We start from the raw sequence: 23,025 nt of genomic DNA, 5'->3' as shown, positions 1-23,025 counted from the left end.
AACAAGTAAGAAAATCAAACACCGCACGGACCTGTCTGACGTCCATGTGGGGTAACACAGCTGCGTGTCGCGCTTGTTAGTATTTTCCACACTTTTTGACCTGCAACTTTTTGTACATTGTTAGTAAAGCTGGAATAGTGACCAGTTGTCCTTTTGGTGGTGCACATATTCTGTGATGGCCTAGGTGTAAGATCTTTGTTTTGTTTTTTAGATTTATCCTAACTTTGCTTTTAGTACCTTTATACTGTGACTGTCTTAGTATCCATTTCTCATACCCAAACAAGAAAGGTTTTGTCTTACACGTGTGCCCCTCTCTCCTGTCTCCTGTCACTGTGACACCGCTCTGGTGTTGGGGATTTGCTCTCTGATGGGCACCTGCATGGATACACTGGCCTGTCCTGTTATTACCTCCTATCATGGTATATATCAGTATATTGTTAGTACATATGTATTAGATAATATGTCATCTCTATTGTATGTGTGTCATGGAGGGAATGACAGCACTGTGCGAGTATCATATCCTGCAGCTTATAATACATGAGTAATACAGAAATGACGTATTGTACACAAGCCATGAATAATAACAGGAATTGCTCTATATGAGTAACTGGACTTTACAGGACTATTATGTGCAGGATGTTACTCTCATCTTTAATGTAAGGACTATATTATACCAAAGAGAGAAAGCCAGAACAGCTATTCCTCATGGATGGCTCCTAATACGTACAGACCCCACCTGATGGAAAATGCCAGGATGCTGCACATCTCTGAGCGTTGGATGTATGATCTGTTATCTATATACAGGTGCACAGCACAGAGTCACTGCACCAGTATGCCGGGAGCCTCACATCATTACTCTGTTCTGTTACCTAGCTGTATCCATGTCAGTCTTGTCTGATCATAGTTGTAATGGAGTTATATGAGCTGAATTACTTTGTGCTGCTGTTACCATTCTCTTTGTAGTTAAAGATTTCCAGCTCCACCCACCTTATCTGCTGCTTGTGTGTCTGCCCCTAGGTTTGCAGGATACAGCAGCTGCTCATTTTATAATCTGCTTTTCTTGCACTATTCTAGCAGCAAAACATTCACACAATATTATAGTAATCTGTAGTATTAAATATTCAATAAATAACATTCCAAGTGTTACTACAGAAGGAAACTATATTCTTGTAACCTTGCAATAAAATGACTCTGATGTAGAAAATTCTGCCTCACTGCTATGTTTAGTGATAACTTGTGTATAAAGGAAAAGGCGATGTGTGGGGGGAATGAGGGATATACCTGTAACCATTTTTTTATTGGGATGTAGTCGGCAGCTCTGCGGTAAAATACTGGCGATCAGAATCCCAGCACCAGAATCACCGCTGACATCCTGATGGTAAGTATTAGGTTAGGTACAAGGAGGGGGCTGAGGGGGGATTAGGGTACTTACCTCCAGGCATCAGGATTCTGACTGTATGCTGCTGTTGGTATTCTGACGGCCAACATCCCATCCCCAACTTATTATATTAATACCAGGGTTCCCATGTAGTGTATAGTAATACCAGGGTTCCCGTGTATAGTATAGTAATATTGGGGTTCCCGTGTAGTGTATAGTAACCGGGGTTCCCATGTAGTGTATAGTATAGTAATACCAGGGTTCCCGTGTAGTGTATAGTATAGTAATATCGGGGTTCCTGTGTGGCGTATAGTTTAGTAATACCTGGGTTCCCATGTAGTGTATAGTATAGTAATACCGGGGTTCCCGTGTAGTGTATAGTAATACCGGGGTTCCCGTGTAGTGTATAGTATAGTAATACCGGGGTTCCCGTGTAGAGTATAGTAATACCGGGGTTCTCGTGTAGTGTATAGTATAGTAATATCTGGGTTCCTGTGTGGCGTATAGTTTAGTAATACCGGGGTTCCCATGTAGTGTATAGTATAGTAATACCAGGGTTCCCGTGTAGTGTATAGTATAGTAATATCGGGGTTCCTGTGTGGCTTATAGTTTAGTAATACCGGGGTTCCCATGTAGTGTATAGTATAGTAATACCGGGGTTCCCGTGTAGTGTATAGTAATACCGGGGTTCCCGTGTAGAGTATAGTAATACCGGGGTTCTCGTGTAGTGTATAGTATAGTAATACCGGGGTTCCCGTGTAGTGTATAGTATAGTAATACCGGGGTTCCCGTGTGGCGTATAGTTTAGTAATACCGGGGTTCCCATGTAGTGTATAGTATAGTAATACCGGGGTCCTCGTGTAGTGTATAGTAATACCGGGGTTCCCGTGTAGTGTATAGTAATACCGGGGTTCCCGTGTAGAGTATAGTATAGTAATACCGGGGTTCTCGTGTAGTGTATAGTATAATAATCCCGGGGTTCCCGTGTAATGTATACTATAGTAATACCGGGGTTTAGGTGTAGAGTATATTATAGTAATACCAGGGTTCCCGTGTAGTGTATAGTATAGTAATATCGGGGTTCCTGTGTGGCGTATAGTTTAGTAATACCGGGGTTCCCATGTAGTGTATAGTATAGTAATACCGGGGTTCCCATGTAGTGTATAGTAATACCGGGGTTCCCGTGTGGCGTATAGTTTAGTAATACCGGGGTTCCCATGTAGTGTATAGTATAGTAATACCGGGGTCCCCGTGTAGTGTATAGTAATACCGGGGTTCCCGTGTAGAGTATAGTATAGTAATACCGGGGTTCTCGTGTAGTGTATAGTATAATAATCCCGGGGTTCCCGTGTAATGTATACTATAGTAATACCGGGGTTTAGCTGTAGAGTATATTATAGTAATACCAGGGTTCCCGTGTAGTGTATAGTATAGTAATATCGGGGTTCCTGTGTGGCGTATAGTTTAGTAATACCGGGGTTCCCATGTAGTGTATAGTATAGTAATACCGGGGTTCCCGTGTAGTGTATAGTATAGTAATACCGGGGTTCCCGTGTAGAGTATAGTTTAGTAATACCGGGGTTCTCATGTAGTGTATAGTATAGTAATACCGGGGTCCCCGTGTAGTGTATAGTAATACCGGGGTTCCTGTGTAGTGTATAGTAATACCGGGGTTCCCGTGTAGAGTATAGTAATACCGGGGTTCCCGTGTAGAGTATAGTATAGTAATACCAGGGTTCTCGTGTAGTGTATAGTATAATAATCCCGGGGTTCCCGTGTAATGTACACTATAGTAATACCGGGGTTTAGGTGTAGAGTATATTATAGTAATACCAGGGTTCCCGTGTAGTGTATAGTATAGTAATATCGGGGTTCCTGTGTGGCGTATAGTTTAGTAATACCGGGGTTCCCATGTAGTGTATAGTATAGTAATACTGGGGTTCCCGTGTAGTGTATAGTATAGTAATACCGGGGTTCCCGTGTAGAGTATAGTAATACCGGGGTTCTCGTGTAGTGTATAGTATAGTAATACCGGGGTTCCCGTGTGGCATATAGTTTAGTAATACCGGGGTTCCCATGTAGTGTATAGTATAGTAATACCGGGGTTCCCGTGTAGAGTATAGTATAGTAATACCGGGGTTCTCGTGTAGTGTATAGTATAATAATCCCGGGGTTCCCGTGTAATGTATACTATAGTAATACCGGGGTTTAGGTGTAGAGTATATTATAGTAATACTGGGGTTCCCATGTAGTGTATAGTATAGTAATACCGGGGTTCAGGTGTAGTGTATAGTAACGTCCCTAAAATTAAGGGGTTCACGTCCGAGAAGCAAGGCACCCCAAAAATTCCAGCCAAGGACCACCCCCAGGGCATCACATGAAAAGGGGAAAAAAGGTGATAGTGAAGTGTTAAAGGATAGGTGTGTAAAGATAAATCAATAAGTGTTAATGAGATGTAAAAGAATTAAAATGACATAAATAATACACAAACGCATAGAAAAGTGAAAAAATATTCTATGTGAATTAAGTGGTGATGCCATGAGCAAGGTCCAGCCAGAACAATCCCGGGGGCCCCACTCCCAAACGCTCACCCCCAAACTGCAAGCAAAAAATATGGTAGTTGCTCAATCAGCTTAATATACTACAGGTGCTTGTAAAGGGCGGGCTTTACACTGAACACAGAAAAAAGAAAATTGCCCTCCAGCACACTGCAGATAATTCAAAAATACTTGAATCCTACATGATAATAGAAATTCAGAGGTATTGGTTTACATACATTTGCAAATATATGAATAAGCGCTGGGCCGTCGTCAAGGCTCCTCTATACCAGCGTCCCTAAAATTAAGGGGTTCACGTCCGAGAAGCAAGGCACCCCAAAAAATTATATTATTCATATGTTTGCAAATGTATGTAAACCAATACCTCTGAATTTCTATTATCATGTAGGATTCAAGTATTTTTTAATTATCTGCAGTGTGCTGGAGGGCAATTTTCTTTTTTCTGTGTTCAGTGTAAACCCCGCCCTTTACAAGCTGATTGAGCAACTACCATATTTTTTGCTTGCAGTTTGGAGGCACGAAAGGAGTCAGCATTAGGAGGAGGTGCTGATCCTTATAGTGCCATGTGGAGGTTTTTTGGGGTACCTCCAAGGTAAGTTAGCTCTCAGCTCATACATGTACTGTTATCATGCAGTACATCAATTTGTTATTATATGACCCAGAGTGGGTGCTACTATTATGTAGCAATAATTATTTGGGGGTGAGCGTTTGGGAGTGGGTCCCCCGGGATTGTTCTGGCTGGACCTTGCTCATGGCATCACCACTTAATTCACATAGAATATTTTTTCACTTTTCTATGCGTTTGTGTATTATTTATGTCATTTTAATTCTTTTACATCTCATTAACACTTATTGATTTATCTTTACACACCTATCCTTTAACACTTCACTATCACCTTTTTTCCCCTTTTCGCGTGATGCCCTGGGGGTGGTCCTTGGCTGGAATTTTTTGGGGTGCCTTGCTTCTCGGACGTGAACCCCTTAATTTTAGGGACGCTGGTATAGAGTAGCCTTGACGACGGCCCAGCGCTTATTCATATATTTGCAAATGTATGTAAACCAATACCTCTGAATTTCTATTATCATGTAGGATTCAAGTATTTTTGAATTATCTGCAGTGTGCTGGAGGGCAATTTTCTTTTTTCTGTGTGTAGTGTATAGTAATACTGGGGTTCCCCTGTAGTGTATAGAATAGTAATAATGGGGTTCCCGTGTAGTGTACAATATAGTAATTCTAGGGTTCCCGTGTAGTGTATATTATAGTAATACCGGGGTTCCCGTGTAGTGTATAGTATAGTAATACCGGGGTTCCCGTGTAGTGTATAGTATAGTAATACCGGGGTTCCCGTGTAGTGTATAGTATAGCAATACCAGGGTTCCCGTGTAGTGTATAGTATATGGTATTGATCAGCAATGAAGAATTGTATTACATGGGAGAATTCACCACACGTGATCCATAACAGCCCATATGTGGGATCATGTAATGGGTACAAGGACCTGTGTATGAGCCTATCTGATGGGTCACAGCGTCTCCCTATGTCAGTAAAGTGTCTGCTCTATGTTAGTCATACAGATATAATAGGACAGTTCCCCCTTATACATGGACTAATGTACCTGCCCCTCTGCACATCCCCCAGCTTTGGTCTGAGGACTGGAGGAGGATGCTGGGAATTGTCACTGGAACCATCTCTGGTAAATCATCTCCACATTTTCTCTGATGACAACTTAGATACTATTACTGATGTCTGTATTACAGTAAGAAATGGACATAAAGAAACCATTGATAGAGCCGATGTATTTAGCTTTGGTCAAAAAATTTTAATGTTAAACATTGGTTATGAAATATCAGTGTGTTCTGATGTCTCTACACAGGACTCCTCATGGTTACAGCAGGACTGGCTGAGCTGACCCACCACCTCCTAATAATGGTAGGCTGGCTTTTACTGTGCTTCATGCTCAGCAGTGATCACACTCTGCTCTGCCTCCTGTGACCCCCATGTGACTGCCCTGATGGACTCTGAGCTTAGCCAATCAGTAGTGATCACACACTGCTCTGCCTCCTGTGACACCCATGTGACTGTCCTGATGGACTCTGAGATTAGCCAATCAGCAGTGCACTTTGTCATTGCCAGGCAGAGCTGCTCTGTTGTGACATAATGAGTGTTACCATCACGTCAGACAACTGGCCGCTGCCCAAGCTGCATGTCTGGTTGAAGATTCTCTGAAGTTAGTGGGGGAAGGTCGGCCGCGGGAGTCAGTCACAGTGAGCTAACATTGGAACTGAATTGTCAATGATAAGGAAACATTGGAACCTCAGCCTTTTTGGGTAAGCCACTTAACATTGGAACCAAGCCATCGATGGTGTGATCTGGCAACATTTATAATGCTGCAATGAGAATGTCAATATGAACCATGTTGAATGTCACCATATTCTCCCTGGTGGCCCAGCAGCTACTTACCTGCTCCTGATGACTGCAGCAGCTTCCGTGTCCCAGCTGTCATGTAACTTCAGACCTGTGATCCTTCAACATTCCAGTAAGTATCCTGCTAATCCTCCATAAGGTGCCTAACCCTATCCCCCACAGCCTAACTCTAACTATCCCCCACAGCTAAACCCTAACCCCCACAGCCTAACACTACCCCCTGACAGCTTAACCCTACCCCGACAGCCCAACTTTATCCCCTACAGTTTAACCATAACTCCCAGACTTACACTGACCCCCACAGATTAACCCTAACCCTGCACAGTCTAAACCTTATGCCTTAACCCTAACCACCCCACAGCCTAACCATAACCCCCAAAGCCTAAGCCTTCCACCCGCAGCCTAACCATAACCCCCCACAGATTTACCCTAACCCCCCCACAGCCTAAGCCTTCCACCCACAGCCTAACTATCCCCCACAGCTTAACTGTAACCCCCCCAAAGTCTAAGTATCTCACCCACAACCTAACCTCAGTTATTAGTTTCCTGTATAGACAATGAAATAAATTCTAGGCATTGTCCTCAGTAGCATATGAATAACAATAATATTGCCCTATACTTTTATTCTACGCAATCCCAATACCAAATTCTTACCCCAATAGTAGTGCAAATTTTATTCATAGCAAATTTTTTATAAAAATTAAAGCCATTATATCTTCAATGTCTAAATATACTAATATACTGCTGTTACACTGACAAATATTCATTACCCATTATCATTAAGGATAAAATGATCACAGAAAGTATGTGTGTGTATGTATGTGCTGTAATAGGATTGGGGTAGGAGGTCCCTCTCCTAGGGTAGATGTGCACCTCAAAACACACCTGCCAGGAAACAACACAGCAGTCCAGGATTTTCGTGCAAGCTAGCCACAGCTAGTTTTTATTGTGCAGTATAAAAATGTAAAACAAAAATAAATCTTAGTCTGTCTGGGCACTAACTAGATAATAAATTCCCTCTCTCAAAGTGATAGGGCCTACTGCCTTAACCACCAACATAGGCATATGCACAGTATTACAAGTGGTACATCATAGTGTGTCTGCTGCCTGTCTCCCAGGTATGAGACACTGAGCCAAACCCTGACACAGCCTTTATCAGCCTCTCACAGCTGCAGTCACTAATTAGCCTGCTCTCAGGCTGAAGGCCCCAACACATAAACCAGCCTCGTGAATGGAGCCCTCCCTTCACTCTCACATCCACACCCCCAGGACCCATTATCCGGCTTTTACTTAAAGCCCAAACTCTAATCAAGCAGACACATACATTTCCTGGGGGTTTAAAATACATAGGTCAAAAACCTTAGATACATATATGTGATTTAGCACTTTACCAGTGCTTCTGTCACATATCCCCCCCCCCTTTATTTTGACCTGTGGGACGGAACAACTGCAGCCACCATATAAAACACATGAGACAAAGCATCTGCATTGGCCAGCTGGCTTCCTGGCCTGTGCTCTACTGAAAATGTAACATTTTGCAGTACCAAGAACCACCTAGTTATTCTCCCATTGCTCTCTTTATTCTCTGACCATTTTAAAGGGGCATGACCAGTAATCAACCTGAATTTCATCAGATATAGGTATCGTCAGAACTGGTTGGGTGCACAATGCTACTTTTAACTCTTGAAAAGCCTTTTCTGCTTCAGGACTCCATTTAACCATAACTGTTTCTTTGCCTTTGGTAAGGTCTGTCAGTGGGACTGCAATGGTGGCAAAATTGGGTATAAACTCCTACCCCGTGATTCCTAAGAATGTTCTCACCTGCTTCTTATTTAGGGGTTGTGGCCAATATTGTAGTGCCTTGATTTTATTAAGTTGGGGCTTCATCAAACCCCTGTCAATGGTGTATGCAATACACTTTACTTCTTCCATCCCTAGACAACACTTTTTGGCTGTCAATCCAGCTTTATAGATGTAGACTAACACTGCTTGTACTCTGGGTAAGTGAGACTGCTAAATTAGCAGCATACTGTCTATGGGGCCTTAGAATTTTATCCATCATCCTTTGAAAGGTAGCAGGTGCCCCATGTAAGCCAAATGGCAACATCTTGTATTGGAACAACCCTTCTGGTGCAGAAATCCACCCTAGGCATTGGATAGGCATCGAACTTAATCTTAATCCCTGAGTTAGTGATTATGTCATATAGATTCATGAACAACAACCCTACTCTCTATATGACAAGTTAGATCCAATGAAGGATTGACCTGTCCCCCAATAATACAATCCTACTTGTTTAAATTTATACTCCAAATATCCTAGGGGGAATACCCCACGTGTAAGACTAAGACACATTAGTTAATCAGTTAACTTAGCATGCAACATGCAGAAGATGTCATGTGATATGTATGTGTAATATATATATATATATATATGTGTATATATGTGAGCCACCAATAAATCTCAATTGAATATGCATATAGAATATTATATATCGGAATAGAATATTCCACACTTCATTTTATTCAGTATATTTATTCGACTCTAGCTATGCAGATGATGGAGATAAAGAAATTTACTTGTTATGTAACCACATTTATAAAAGGTGGTTAGTTGTGAGGTAATAGAGATTTCCCAAACACAAAAAATAAACATTAACAAAAGGCAGACTGTATTCGAGTCTGTGGCATTGTAAATATCACTTCAAAAATGGCCGCCTCAAGGGTAGAGACCGAAGCCTAACCACTAGGCAGGTCTAAATACCATACAAAGCACTGTTAATGAGAAATATAGGGGAGGTATTAGAGATAGACCAGCGCTACACATTGTGACCACATACACCTATCGGAGCATGTGCAGTAGGAATACATGGACATGTGATGAGTCACGTGAGCGGCAATACTGACGGAACCCGGAAGTAAGGCTGATACACACACAGAAGGGATTCCCAGGTTAATTACAGTGGGTATAAAGCAGGGTAAGTCACACCACCACCCCATTTGCCCTTGAAAAAGTCCCAAAACGGGGACGATATGCGTTGGGACCACCAGAACATTTGTTGCATTGACTTTAAATATCTGGACTTTTTTGTTAATAGCAGCAACACACAGCTGTTTTTTTAGTACAAGCGTACAATAAAAGGTTTTATTCAGATTAACATCAGCTCCATAGTCACATCATTTAGCCCCATATGCATGAAGTTACAAGTCAGCAAGCTGGGGGACCAGCAGAAGCCACTATTTGGTGAGTACTTTCCAATCTACTAACAATCTGCATATATAGTGTCCAAGTACCCTGATACTGCACTTATTTCACTTTGAGGTATCCATGATGTTATACAGAGAGGAGGGAAGAAACACTCAGAGACTTCCTGCATACAAGGAGAGTTGGATCACAGTTGTCTATGTGTTTATTTCACCACCTATTGAACACACTGCCCAAAGTTATTGTCCACCTGGTGTAAGAATAGAGTTGTTGCATATTTCACCATCAGAACACACTGCCCAAAGTTATTGTCCACCTGGTGTAAGAACAGAGTTGTTGCATATATCGCCATCAGAACACACTGCCCAAAGTTATTGTCCACCTGGTGTAAGAACAGAGTTGTTGCATATATCGCCATCAGAACACACTGCCCAAAGTTATTGTCCACCTGGTGTAAGAACAGAGTTGTTGCATATATCGCCATCAGAACACACTGCCCAAAGTTATTGTCCACCTGGTGTAAGAACAGAGTTGTTGCATATATCGCCATCAGAACACACTGCCCAAAGTTATTGTCCACCTGGTGTAAGAACAGAGTTGTTGCATATATCGCCATCAGAACACACTGCCCAAAGTTATTGTCCACCTGGTGTAAGAACACAGAGTTGTTGCATATATCGCCATCAGAACACACTGCCCAAAGTTATTGTCCACCTGGTGTAAGAACACAGAGTTGTTGCATATATCACTATCAGAACACACTGCCCAAAGTTATTGTCCACCTGGTGTAAGAACAGAGTTGTTGCATATATCACCATCAGAACACACTGCCCAAAGTTATTGTCCACCTGGTGTAAGAATAGAGTTGTTGCATATTTCGCCATCAGAACACACTGCCCAAAGTTATTGTCCACCTGGTGTAAGAACAGAGTTGTTGCATATATCACCATCAGAACACACTGCCCAAAGTTATTGTCCACCTGGTGTAAGAATAGAGTTGTTGCATATTTCGCCATCAGAACACACGGCCCAAAGTTATTGTCCACCTGGTGTAAGAACAGAGTTGTTGCATATATCGCCATCAGAACACACGGCCCAAAGATATTGCTGAGCTGATATAGGACTGAAGTGCAAGGTCTTTTTGCATTATTAAGGAATATCCAGCCTATAGATATTGCCTACCTGACATAAGCCTACTAGGAACTACACACAATCATTAGGACGCTCTATAGATAGACCACGACATACATTAGGACGTGAATAGAATACTTATTGCAGTACCATAGAGCGCTAAGCTTAACATTTTCTTCACAATAGTTAATTTCAACATGTAAAAAGTGTATTGTTTTCACTTAATGGTCCAGTGTCATTGTTTTATTTTACGTTTTTTATAAATGAATTTACTAATTTGAGTGTGGTAACCAACAGCAACCATTTTGCAGAAAGTATTTGGACCCTACAATCACATGCATTGTGTTAGGTGTTTTCACCCAGCTTGCAGTGTATTTTGCAGTTGGTAGGTTCGAACATGTTTGTCATTTCATCCTGGATTTGTTCTTGGTATACGCTTTCAAATACCAAGCACTAAATAAGTCAACCACAAATGTTTTTTTAGATATTGGAGTTAACAACATAATGTGTTTTTTTTTTTATTAAATGGTCCAAAGTACAATTAATTAAAACAAAGATCAGGTTCCCAAATCCTGGAAATGTAATGGAAATACCCCTGCAACACACTTAATGCAACTTGATTAATTTCTTTAAAGCCCTATGTCATTAATGAGGCATCACTCATTTTTGTCTGATGGTACCTTGTTAGCACATAGAAATGGCATGCATTTTGGTGTAAAAAAAATATTTTTCTTTTTAACAAAGAGCCAAGAAAAAGAGTAAAAAATCACTCCCCCAAAAGGAGCAGCAACCACCCCAGCAACAGCAGAAGCAACAAGAGCAGCAGCTCCAAATAACACAGCAGCATGAAGAGGCCGAGGAGGCTGGTGAGTTGTGGAGCTGGAGTTGTGTGTAGACCCACAGTAATGTAAATGAGACCATGACAATGTTAATGTTGTTCTGTAGGACCATCAAATCTGCCCTCCCAAAAAGAGGCATCTGACCCCCCAGTTTTTGCAACACCAATATGTGATGAAGTTGATTTGTTTTCTGGAGGCCCCTCTTCACCTCTTCTGTACGGTGAGTTGTTGTGGATCTGTTTTGGGAAAATATATGCATAATTGTTAGTATTTTTTTTTTCCATTTTTTTCTAATACTTTTTCATGGTTGACATTGTTAGTTTAAGGTCTCAGTAATTTTAGAGGTTTACTTACATGGTTTTGCTTTTAGAAGTTTGGACAAATTAACACTAATTTTAAGGGTCTTCTTTTTTTACTTTTAATTCGTCCCATGGAAACACACTGGCGAGTTCTGTTGTGCCTTTCATTTGCAGTATTGTGTTGGTTTCTCAACTTAGTTAGGTACTTAAATGTAAGATCATACCTGTGATTTTGCATTTTAAAAAGGATAACTTTGTTATTTTCCTAAAAGTTACTCTGTTCATATATTATATTGACTTCGTATGTGTTTTAAAAACATACATTACACATTTTTAAAATGTACGAACCTTAATTGCTGACTTTATCACAAAAAAAAAGTTGTTTTTGTTACCTATGTGCCTTCTATTTTTCCAAAAATAGATTTGTATGTTGTGAAACCTACATCATACGTTGTTATTTATTTTTTTGGCTTGGGTATGTCATGTTACACCTGTTGGGGTTTTTTTTTTTTTGGGCCCATGCTAGTTTTGTCTTAATTACCTAAACAATTTTTCTGTTTTTAAGGACACCAAACATTCTCCATAATTTGGCTTTTAAATGTGTGTAAACCAAGATAATATGGCTCATGTTCTTAGGTTTGGAGGACAATACCTACTAAAACTTTATTCTTGCGGGTAAAACTTTAGAAATGTGACGGTGATTTCAAAAAAACTTACCAGAAACTCTCTTCTAGATTCTCTGGAACAACCTGATCTTCCTGCAGACACCATTTCGACTGAAGACGGACTTTCTGAACCTGAAAACACATTTACATTAACCATCATACCTCCAACACCAGTGATGCCAGCATCAAATTTTCTACCCTCCACTCCCCCAATTTTGTTGGGGACACCACAAGCACAACCAGCATCTCAACCTCCACCACCACAGCCAGAAACCACATACTGGCAAGAAATGTATATTTGTCAACAACAACAAATTGATTGATTGCAACAGCACATTTCCCAAAATCAGACCATAAACAAAATTGGTCATAGGCATATCAAAATCCAGATGGCTCAGAGGGTGGAGCTTACACGAATGGCCAACTCTTTAGAACAAATAAGACAGAGCATTGTGAGATTGGAGGCTGCACACGTACAACAATCATTTCATGATCATGGCAAACCAAACCGCTGCCTTTAGGGAGTATTGTGCTGTTTTGCAAAATTTAGGCACACAAATGTTAGGTCGCTTACACGAAACAACAGCAAGCCTGACCTCGAGCAGCACTTCACTGGCACCAACACCAATTAAAACCACCTAGACAAACACTGCGAACCAGAGGTGGCAGCAAACCAAGTCAGGGTGGCAAACCAAGTCAGGGAGGGGTCACTCTAACTGATTTCTTGAACAAAAGCCAGATGTAAAAACTATGGTGAATAGACAAATCAGATTTTGGGGCCTATTCATCAACACTAAAATAACGTTTTTAAGGACATTTTCCTTAAATAACGGTATTTTGGTATTCATGTAGCCACTTAGCACAGGAGATATCACAGATATCTCCTTGCTAAGTTCCCCTGCGTTAATTTCCACACTCCCCATACATTAGTACATTAGTATGGGTACATTAGTACATTAGTATGGGGATGTGGAAATTGTGGTATTCATCAAATTCCGACAATTATCAATTTTCGGAATTTGATGCAGTTACTATTCGCCACTGTGAGGTGGTGAATAGCAGGTGAAACTTACCTGTATCCGCGTGTGCAGGTCCCCCAACGAGTCCCTCCGGCGCTCTGCTCCGTCCTCAGGCTCCGGAGGCTGATCGGACATGTGTGCTCCCCAGCAGAGCACAAGAAAGTTTAGACAAAAAATTAAAAGTTTTTTTTTTTTCTAATCTGTCATGTGGTCTGCTGGGAAACCACATGACAGACCAGCAGGACGGAGCCGGAGGCTGCTGCGCGGACAGGTAAGTCGGGGGGGGGAGGTGAGCGGAGGGGGGTGTAGGGTGTAACGCATCTGTAGGCAGTGCTGCGCATGCGCTGGTTTTACAGATGTAACAGCGCATGCGCAGCACTGTTTCCAGATGCGATAAGGTGGTGTAGGCAGGAAAAGTATCTATTTCCCGAAAAGCTGTCATCGCAAAAATGACAGCTTTTTGGAATAGATACTTATGGAGAGGAGGAATGATGCATTCCACCTATAATTAGGTAGAACTCCATGAGAGTTCTAAAGCTAATTATCTCCAGAGAATTTTTAGGTTTAATGAATAGGCCCCTTTATCCTTACGTACATTTGTAAAGAATTGCTATGTTTTGATAGAATTGCTAGTATTGATGGAAATTTGTATGTGTTAATCTACCTGAAAACATGAAAAGGGGATTGGACAGTTTTGTGTGTTGTGTTTCAAGTGTATTTTAATACACTTCTTTGTCCATTTTTTTTTTTTCCAAAATGTTTTTATTGCAAGAAAGTTCCTACAGATGTACAAACATAGAGAGAGATATACATCATGGTTGTGTAACATACACACAAAAAAAACACGTTATCCCCCCCAAAAAATAAGGAGAAACAAAGTGGTACATCCAGATAGATATTTAACAAAGGATGATAGCAGAACAAGAAACTTTCTCAATTTTCTATATATGCAAAACTAGCATAATAATCGGATAAGAGGAGTCATGGGAAGGAGAAACAAGGAAAGCAGAAATAACACAAATGTGGTCAAAATGACAAATGTCATAGATTTTAAAACATTTAACAGTATGTTAGATACATTTTGTATATGCAGTGAACTTTGAGAAATAAAATGTTAGTTGCAGATAGTGACAAGTAAACAAATATTTGAGGAGTGAGACATTAATCGTGGTTTAAATGCAGCCAGCATGAAATCGAATAAATTGTATTAGGCAACAATAAAGCATCCAGTGGGAAATGGACTAGGCAAAAGTAAAATAAATATATGCATCAACCCATACCGTTTCTAGGGAATAAAAAGGGGCGATTTAAGTAAGGAATGGGAGTGCTCGAAACCAACCTGGGAGCATCCAAGGAAATTAGACAAGCAGAGCCCTGTGTAGCCAGAGAAATTGGGAAACCAAACCTAAATTTGGGGAGCCCCAGGAGGACTCCGTCACCAAGAAGCACACGTGTATAGCCAAAGATGGAAATGGGAGGGAGAGAGAAATCATTAAACATATCAGGCAGCTCAGATCTCCCGATTCCCCCAGGCACACCAGGGATTTCAAGGTTAGGACGAGCATCATAATTACTCAGGTCAACCAGATCAGTGGGTGGGAAAACAAGAACCAGAGAATTAGACTGAGCAATATTTGTCAGTAAAGGCAGTACGCTATCACCATCCTCTAGCTTCTGCTGTAAGTCGGAGACAGGTGGTGCGACAGAGCTTAATCGTAACATCACTGCTTGGAGTGAAACCCAGATAACATCCAGCCTGTTACAGAGCTGAGATACAAAATCTGTCAGTTGTGGCGTGTTTACAATGGGAAATTTGGGCAAGGAATCCATAGCCAATAAAGGTACAGACCAAGTAACACAGATAATACAAAACAGTACAAAAGCAATATTACATGAGCAGTAAAGTACAGTTATAACCCAGGTCAACTGAAACCATAAACAGTAACCATAAAGTTGGCAGGTTTGAATATATCAATGACACTGTAATAAAAGTTTAACCAGTAAGTTGTATTGAATATAATTCACCACTAGATGGCGTATTTGTTATATGCAATCACAGCAATACTAGAAAACTGATAAGCTACGAGTCCAGCAATATTATAATTTTGTTGACAGTGTCCTTGGTCTGAAGTTGATCAGTAATATAGACTCAGATATACCTGAGAATATAAATCCAGTAGATAGGTGTAGAATCAGGCAGACACAAACAGCTGGGTCACAGTTTCACAGACGGACATCCAATAGAGTAGCAGCAGGCAGCAGCATTGCACAGATTACCTGAAAGACTCAGAGTTAGATGCTGCCGAGAGTGCAGAAGCCGGATAGATACAGAAGTTGAAGCCACCATCTAGGAGGCGCATTGAAGATAAGTCCTCAGGAAGTCAGCAGCGGTGACAAGATGGTGCCAAATGAATAAGAGGGTCACTGTCCAGGGAGTATGATCCAGCGGTGGCAGGAAAGATCACAGCAATAACCAGCCTGGAAGACAGAGGGAGCACAGAGCAACAGATGCAGTCAGATCTTCCCATCAGCAGCAGGCACAGGGGAAGAAGCACACAGTGCTTCCTCCACTGACAGCGTCTTCCCGACACCGCACAGCAAGCCAGACTTCAGAGGTAGGAGGTACCACACTGGCAACGGGGCCAAACTGGGAAGCAGCCAGTGAAGAAAGCTACTGGGCAGTTATTGAGGGAGAGCAAGAGGTATCTTAGCTTGTGATGAGTAGGAGAAACAAGTCACAGCATAGTTTTGCGCCAAACACTGGCGGTCATAAACACCTTAGAAGTAAAGGCTGGGTTCCGGGGAATAAAGCAGCTCCTCCAAAAATAAAGAGTCCAGCAGCAGCCTCTAGTCTTCCTTATCAGTTTTTTGTGAAAGTATCACAGACAGAGGCTGTGTGGGAGGACAGATAGACCAGGATTTCAAATAAGTTGGAGGAGCTCTGGTAAAAAGCGGCCATATACGATGCGCCACCAACCGGAAGTCCTCTTCTTTGTCCATTTTTTATGTAATTATGTGTTTGTTTATTTCACAAAGACGTTGTGTAATATTTTTGTCAAAAAGACCAAGCAGATTGTTTACTTTGCAAATATACATTTCAAATGACCAAATAGGTTATATTGGTTGCTTCGAAAATAATAAAAAAAGAAAAACAATTTTTGGAATGCCAAAGACCAGACTATTTTTGAGTTAGACATCACAAAATGGGTGTAATGACGTGGTAAATATGTATTAAGCTTTGGTTAAAGATGAGAAAGGTACAGGTTCCATCAAAGGTTGACCAACAAAACATAATAACAAATAACAGTAAAAGCAGCAATGTTGGCCCAAGGGTGTGGGCAGAACACACAAACTCAGGGGACCAAAACAGCAGGTTACAAACATACCGAAAAAAATAGCTAGCAGAAAACTCTAGGGAAAAAAACATACTGGCCAAATATGTTAATTCCTAATTAAATGACAAAAAAAAACAAACAATGTAGGTATTAGAATAAGCCCAAAAAAATTGGACAACAAAAAAGCCATTAAAAACACTTAAGCATAAATTTGGAACATAAAAACATAGGACACATTTAATAAACCAGGTGAGGAATGACAGTAAAATGCTCCTCAATCAGATTCTGCCTCACCTGTCTTCCAGTTCCTGTGCTCACGCTGTCGCCTGATGTGTCCAGAAAGCCAGCCTGCTGGCTGTCCTCCACATAATCAGCGGTTAAAGGCTGCTGCAAACACATATTATGCAAAAGACGGCAGCAGAGCACAATATCTGACACTTTATTGGGCGCATATAATAAAATTCCACCAGATTTATCTAGACAATGGAATCTAGACTTTAACAAGCCAAATGTACGTTCTATCACACACCTGGTGGACTTATGTGCATCATTATACTTGTGCTCAGCTGGTGAATTTGGAAGCAACAGTGGAGTCAGTGACCAAGAGCAAAACCCATAACCAAAGTCACCTATTGTGCAGAAGAGAGAAATTAGATTTAGAACTATATGTGTATTTCTATGTAACTTAGACAAAACCAAAATTGAAAATACTTACCCAGCAGCCATCCTTCCGGCATTTGACCAGCCTCAAATTTGTCATGGAGGGATGACTGACTGAGGACAAAGGCATCGTGACATGAGCCAGGGTAGCCAACTACAACACTCATGATTTTGAGTTTTTCATCACAAACCACCTGGACATTGGTAGAATGGGCATGGTGCCTATTCAAAAACATATGGGCCCTAGCCCGAGGTGGTCTTAGCTCAATGTTTGTGCAGTCTATTGCACCAAGGACATTTGGCATGCCTGCAGTGCCATGAAAAGCAACCTTGACTGCATGCCAGTGTGACTCTTGGTTAGGGAAGCAGATTAAGGCTTGGAGCAGAGGCTGAAATGAGGCCATGACCTGTTAAATACCTGGAAAATGTGGACTGGGAAATTCCAATGACCCTACCAGTGATAGACTGGAAGTTTCCTGTAGCAAAAAAGTGCAATACACTCAAAAGCTTATGCATTCCTGAGACAGCACATGAGCGACCTGTCTCAGGGTCTAGGCAAGATCATACAGATGGAATATGTTGGCTCTATTGAGCCTGAACATCTGTATGACCTCGCCATTGGCCAACGCAATCAGGTTCAAACGCCCCCTAAAAAACGCTGCCTGTGCAGCCTCCATGGTACCTGCACAACCTCTTCAGCCTGCACTCTGGAGATCGAAGGGATGTGTTCAGGAGTCCTCCGGACTCTGGAGAGATGGACAAGGTAGGCCTGTTGCTCCCAAGGCATATTACCCAAGCTTGGCTGAGGCAGCGCATGGTCTGATTCACCTGGGAATAGAAGGTATGTGCAAGTTGGTCAGAGCATATTGGTGTGCACCAGGCTTTTCTTCTCAAGCTGGAAAGAGATCCATGTCCTGTCTGACTTGCTTGAGGAAAAATGTCGGGAAGACAATCCCCACTGAGCCATCCCATATCCCTCCGACAGACGGGCCTTTTCAGGTAATACAAATTGACTTCATCCAATTACCACCTTGCAGGAATCTCAAGTATGTATTAGTTTATACAGATGTATTTTCTAATTGGGTAGAGGCATATCCAGCTGCCACTAATACTGCTGTTTTTACTAATAAGAATATTGTTCAGGAGTTTGTATGCAGAGACGGTATCCCTAGAATCATAGAAAGTGACAGGGGTACTCATTTCACTGGTGATGTTTTCCAGAACATGTGTAAGCTTATGGGTATCAATAGTAGACTTCACACCCCCTACCGACCACATGCCAGTGCCAAGGTGGAGAGGGTAAACGGTACTATTAAGAACAAACTGAGTGAGATCATGGCTTAAAGTGGATTAGGATGGCCAGAAGCCTTACCGCTCGTCCTCCATAGCATCAGAACCACTCCTAGATCTCCTCTTAATCTGTCTCCCTTTAAGATACTGTTTGAGATGATTTGAAGAGTAATAATGAGGTTACTGTGTGATATCTTTTAAAGATGAGTAAACAGCTGAAACAGCAGCAACAGAAATTGAAAATGTCACCTGATATGCCAGAAACAAACTGTCATGTGTCATGATCCAGTGCAAGAATTCCTCTGTGGAGGACGGTGAGCCGAGGGGTTCGGGTGACTAGGGGAGTGACTAGACTAGGTCTCCTAGTTGTGGCCAAACCCAGGTTTGGCTAGACCTGCCCAGAGGCGTGGAGTCTAACTCACTTGGTGGTTTTCTCCAGTGACCCCTCCAATTGGGATTTGGTTTTCAGCTGCACCAAGTGAGCAGGTCGCGGCCCTCTGGACAGGTACCTGGGAATGGCAGAAGACCAGAAACTATAATGAATGCATTAGCACTGGAGGTGAATGGAATGAATGAACTCTGGAAATGGAACTGAATGCTATAACACAGGCATGGACTGTAAACAGTTAAGTATGCAGAAAAACACAGACATATACTGGGGATTGCAAAGGCAAGAGCAGAGTGGACTCAGGGAATATATGGGAATGCTAGAAATGATTGGAGCTGATTACCAGAGACAAGACACTGAGCAAAGAACACAGACATATACTGGAGATTGTACAGACAAGAGCAGAGTGGACTCAGGGAATATATGGGAATGCTGGAAATGATTGGCAGAGACAAGACACAAAGAGAAGTCAGGCATACACTAGGAGAGTGCTAAATGCAAGTGCAGATTTGCACTGACAAGACACAGGGCAGATTGACACAGATATGTGCTGGGAGGTCCAGCTGAGAGCTAATTAATACCAGCAGGTAATCTGACACCTCAGTGACACAAGGAAGCTGCAATACTAGCAGCACATATACAAAGACACACAGACAGAAAACAAAACAGTCTGGATACTGGGAGAGAACTACTCTCAGACTAAGAATAGCTTGGAAGCTAATACTGGAAACTGGAGAACTGTGAACAGGCTGAAGTAACTCTCTGAAAGATTAGCACAGAGCAATGCTGGTATCACTGGAACAGAGAAGAAGTTGAACAGCAACTTCCTGGAGTTCTGGAGGCGGATTTATACCCAGGGGTAGCAGATTACTGGAGCACAGCATCAGCTGACTCTAATCATGCTACCATAGGTTAGGAGTACTGTCACATGAGAGGAACTGTCATGGCGGCACCCATGATGGGAACTTCGAACCCCAGCACACACAGCCGACCATGGAAGCTCGCAAAAGCACCTAAGGCAGAATACTCAGCCCCACATTCATCACTGCACCAGACATCTGACCGCAAGGAAGTCAGTGGAAGCCGGCAAGGAGGTGAGAGAGGCCGATCCTAGGCTGAACCCTGACATCATGATGTTGAACCTGGAGAATATGTTATGATCAGAAATTTCTTATGCTCAGATTGCTTGACAGACTGGTGGGAAGGTCCTTATCAGGTGCTGATGATGAGTACCACATCCTTGAAAGTAGCAGAGAGAGATACCTGGGTCCATTGAACTCACTGCAGAAAGGTCAACCACCCGAAGTAGGTACAAGGCGGAGCCGAGACAGATAATGTGGACCTGTTGATTGCGAGCCTGTTCCGAGAGAGCTAGAGACTGCAGTGAAAACACCTGAGCCAGAGACATGTGCAGACTACTATTCCAGCAATGGCGTGGCGGACTGTTTTTCTGTCTTTTCCTCCTTCCAGGGTTCTTCTCATCCTTATTTGTTTCAGAATTTCCTGTTTCTGTGACAGAGGACAGATCATGGAGAGGGAGGCCGATAGTAATGTCGATGGAGTGGAGTCGGAAGAGGGATTGATCAAACAATCAGGGCGGTATACGGTCAAACTCAGTACAGGAATTGTTAAGAGATCTGTTAGCCATGAAAACTCGGAGACAGTGTGAGGGGTTATTGTCTGAGGAATACTGTATTTGTGAGTACTGTGGATCCCTAGTTGATGAAAAGTCATCCAGTGATGCCAGTCCAAGAGTAATCTGTATTTGGGTGGGCATCCTTTAGAGGATTACCATTCCTTAGTGGGTAAGGTCTTAAACCAGACTGAATGTTCAGTGTGCCTCAGGGACAACATAATGTAGGATTAGTACCATTCCCATTAAATTTCTCTGAGGTCCGTGAATTACATGGGGGAAGGCCGGTGGACAAGAAATATAATATATCTAGACCCCCTAATTTTAAGCTCCACCAGTACGAAGTAGATAGATCCCTGTTATGCTTAAATCTCACAAATTTCAGAAAACTGGGAAATTGGGAAGTGATCTGGAACAATCAAACAATGACCTATTCACCAGAGCTGATAATGAGCCTATCGATTCTGAACTTGTATGCAGAATTATTGCAAGTGGGAGATACTTCCGGTACAGATACATGCGTAGTTATGACAAAGTAATGGTTGGCAAGAGTATCAGTAGGGTACTGTGCAGATATTGTCAAGCTGGATGGTTGGCTGAGACCTAAATTGTAAAATTAATATCTGAAGACGCCATGTTTGCATTGCCTGCCCGACGCCATCTGGCGTAGTCAGTATAATGTCATTGTACACGGTGATATTTTAGCATTGTGTACATCTGCCGTGTTACTGCACACTGTTAAAGTCTTTATATAATAAATGCGCACGAATACACATATATATATTTTTAAAGACTTTATAAATTCAGTGATGACAGACAAGTCTTGAGGACATGTCTGTGACAAATAAATAAGAATACACAAAGATACTGTGAGTGTTTGCTCCGCATACAGATACAGTATGCCTGTGGTGATAGAAGTATAACACAGACACTTCTATGCTCAGAGATAGTGTTCTGAATGTAGATTTTCAAACAATTGTCAGATGTTTAGCTATTGTTAGCAATTGTAGGCCTTGTGTCCAATGCTGATGTGGTTAAGAACTAACAATTGTATTCTAGATAAGCATAGGAAAACCTTTTGTTAAAATTATCAGACATCTTGCCAAGGCTTGCTCCACCTGTGAATGGGACAAACTCCATTGTCTGTCATTTTCTAGTTCAGATAGAAGTAATAATAATAACCAGTTACTGTTTAAAGCTATATATATATATATATATTAATATATATATGTATATATACACTTAAACGATCGCATGTGTATCCACAATGCATGCACACATATATACAGTTGCTATTGTAAATAGAAACACACACAGCACATGTTTTGCGCTGTACACAACCCCTGCATACAGCGTACCTTTTACGCTGCATGTAGACACAATGCATACTTACATATAACCATAAATATACATGCACTCATAAAAGGTTCCTGCACATTATGATTTATATTAACATTATTAATTATGATGTATAAACGTATGTATTTGATATTAATGGTATACAACATGATAGACATGGCATGTATGGTGCTAAACTGACACACTGTTTATTTCCAGATATCCGAACCTACCAGCGAGGGAGTCGCATCTTGCATTCGATGGTTATGGAATATAGGAAATTATTGGTTAGAATGTATACACTGTAATGTAGTGTCTCTATCTAGTTTAAATCAATTAAAGAAAGACAATGTAATCTGGAGAATTGGGACATACCCCTAGTGAATTGTCCTATGAACTACAGCGTACTACAAAGTCCAGCTAATGTTGAGAGTCCGCTATCCGTTATTGTGTGATTTAAAGGAACGCTAACTAGGACCTAGGGACAAGGAAGGAAAAGTTGTTTTCTTTCATTGTTAAAGTTTTGTGTTAGAGGGTAATTCGCACAATAGCGTACGCATATTTCCTGTATTGCTGCCACGTGTTCAAACATTCATTATATTTATAATGTGATTCCTTGTTAAACCTTTGAATTACACTACTATATTTGGGGAAAAGGATTATTTTTTTTCTGCGCAGAAAAGGGTGTATGTGATTGAAACGTGTTATTATAAAGTGGAGGCTTCTGTCTGTTAAGCCTAAAGTGGAAACTCAGTAGGGGCCTGACGAGGCCGTGCAAACTACTGGGCCAGTGTACAAAGCAGGTACATTGTGGTTATCGAGAAACTAAGGGGGTTCTCAGTCCGACACCCATTAATGGCAAAGTCC

The 23,025-nt window shown here is 41.6% G+C and overlaps 1 protein-coding gene and 1 long non-coding RNA gene across 2 annotated transcripts in view; both read left to right on the top strand.

Moving 5' to 3' along the window:
- The window catches only part of LOC148436381 (uncharacterized), a 381,341-nt gene that overhangs the window by 319,070 nt on the left and 39,246 nt on the right, over window positions 1-23,025 (top strand). The gene's annotated exons all lie outside the window — the stretch shown is intronic.
- LOC148436383 (uncharacterized) lies at window positions 11,237-13,266 on the top strand. The gene is made up of 3 exons (XR_015876462.1): window positions 11,237-11,558; window positions 11,638-11,751; window positions 12,565-13,266. It is a non-coding gene; the product is annotated as an uncharacterized LOC148436383 (long non-coding RNA).

This window comes from Taudactylus pleione, unplaced genomic scaffold, assembly GCF_031769625.1.
Source record: "Taudactylus pleione unplaced genomic scaffold, aTauple2 ptg001781l, whole genome shotgun sequence".
Classification (NCBI taxonomy): domain Eukaryota; kingdom Metazoa; phylum Chordata; class Amphibia; order Anura; family Myobatrachidae; genus Taudactylus; species Taudactylus pleione.
The sequence above is the reverse complement of the archived record's forward strand: the minus strand, read 5'-3'. Positions and strand labels throughout refer to the sequence as shown.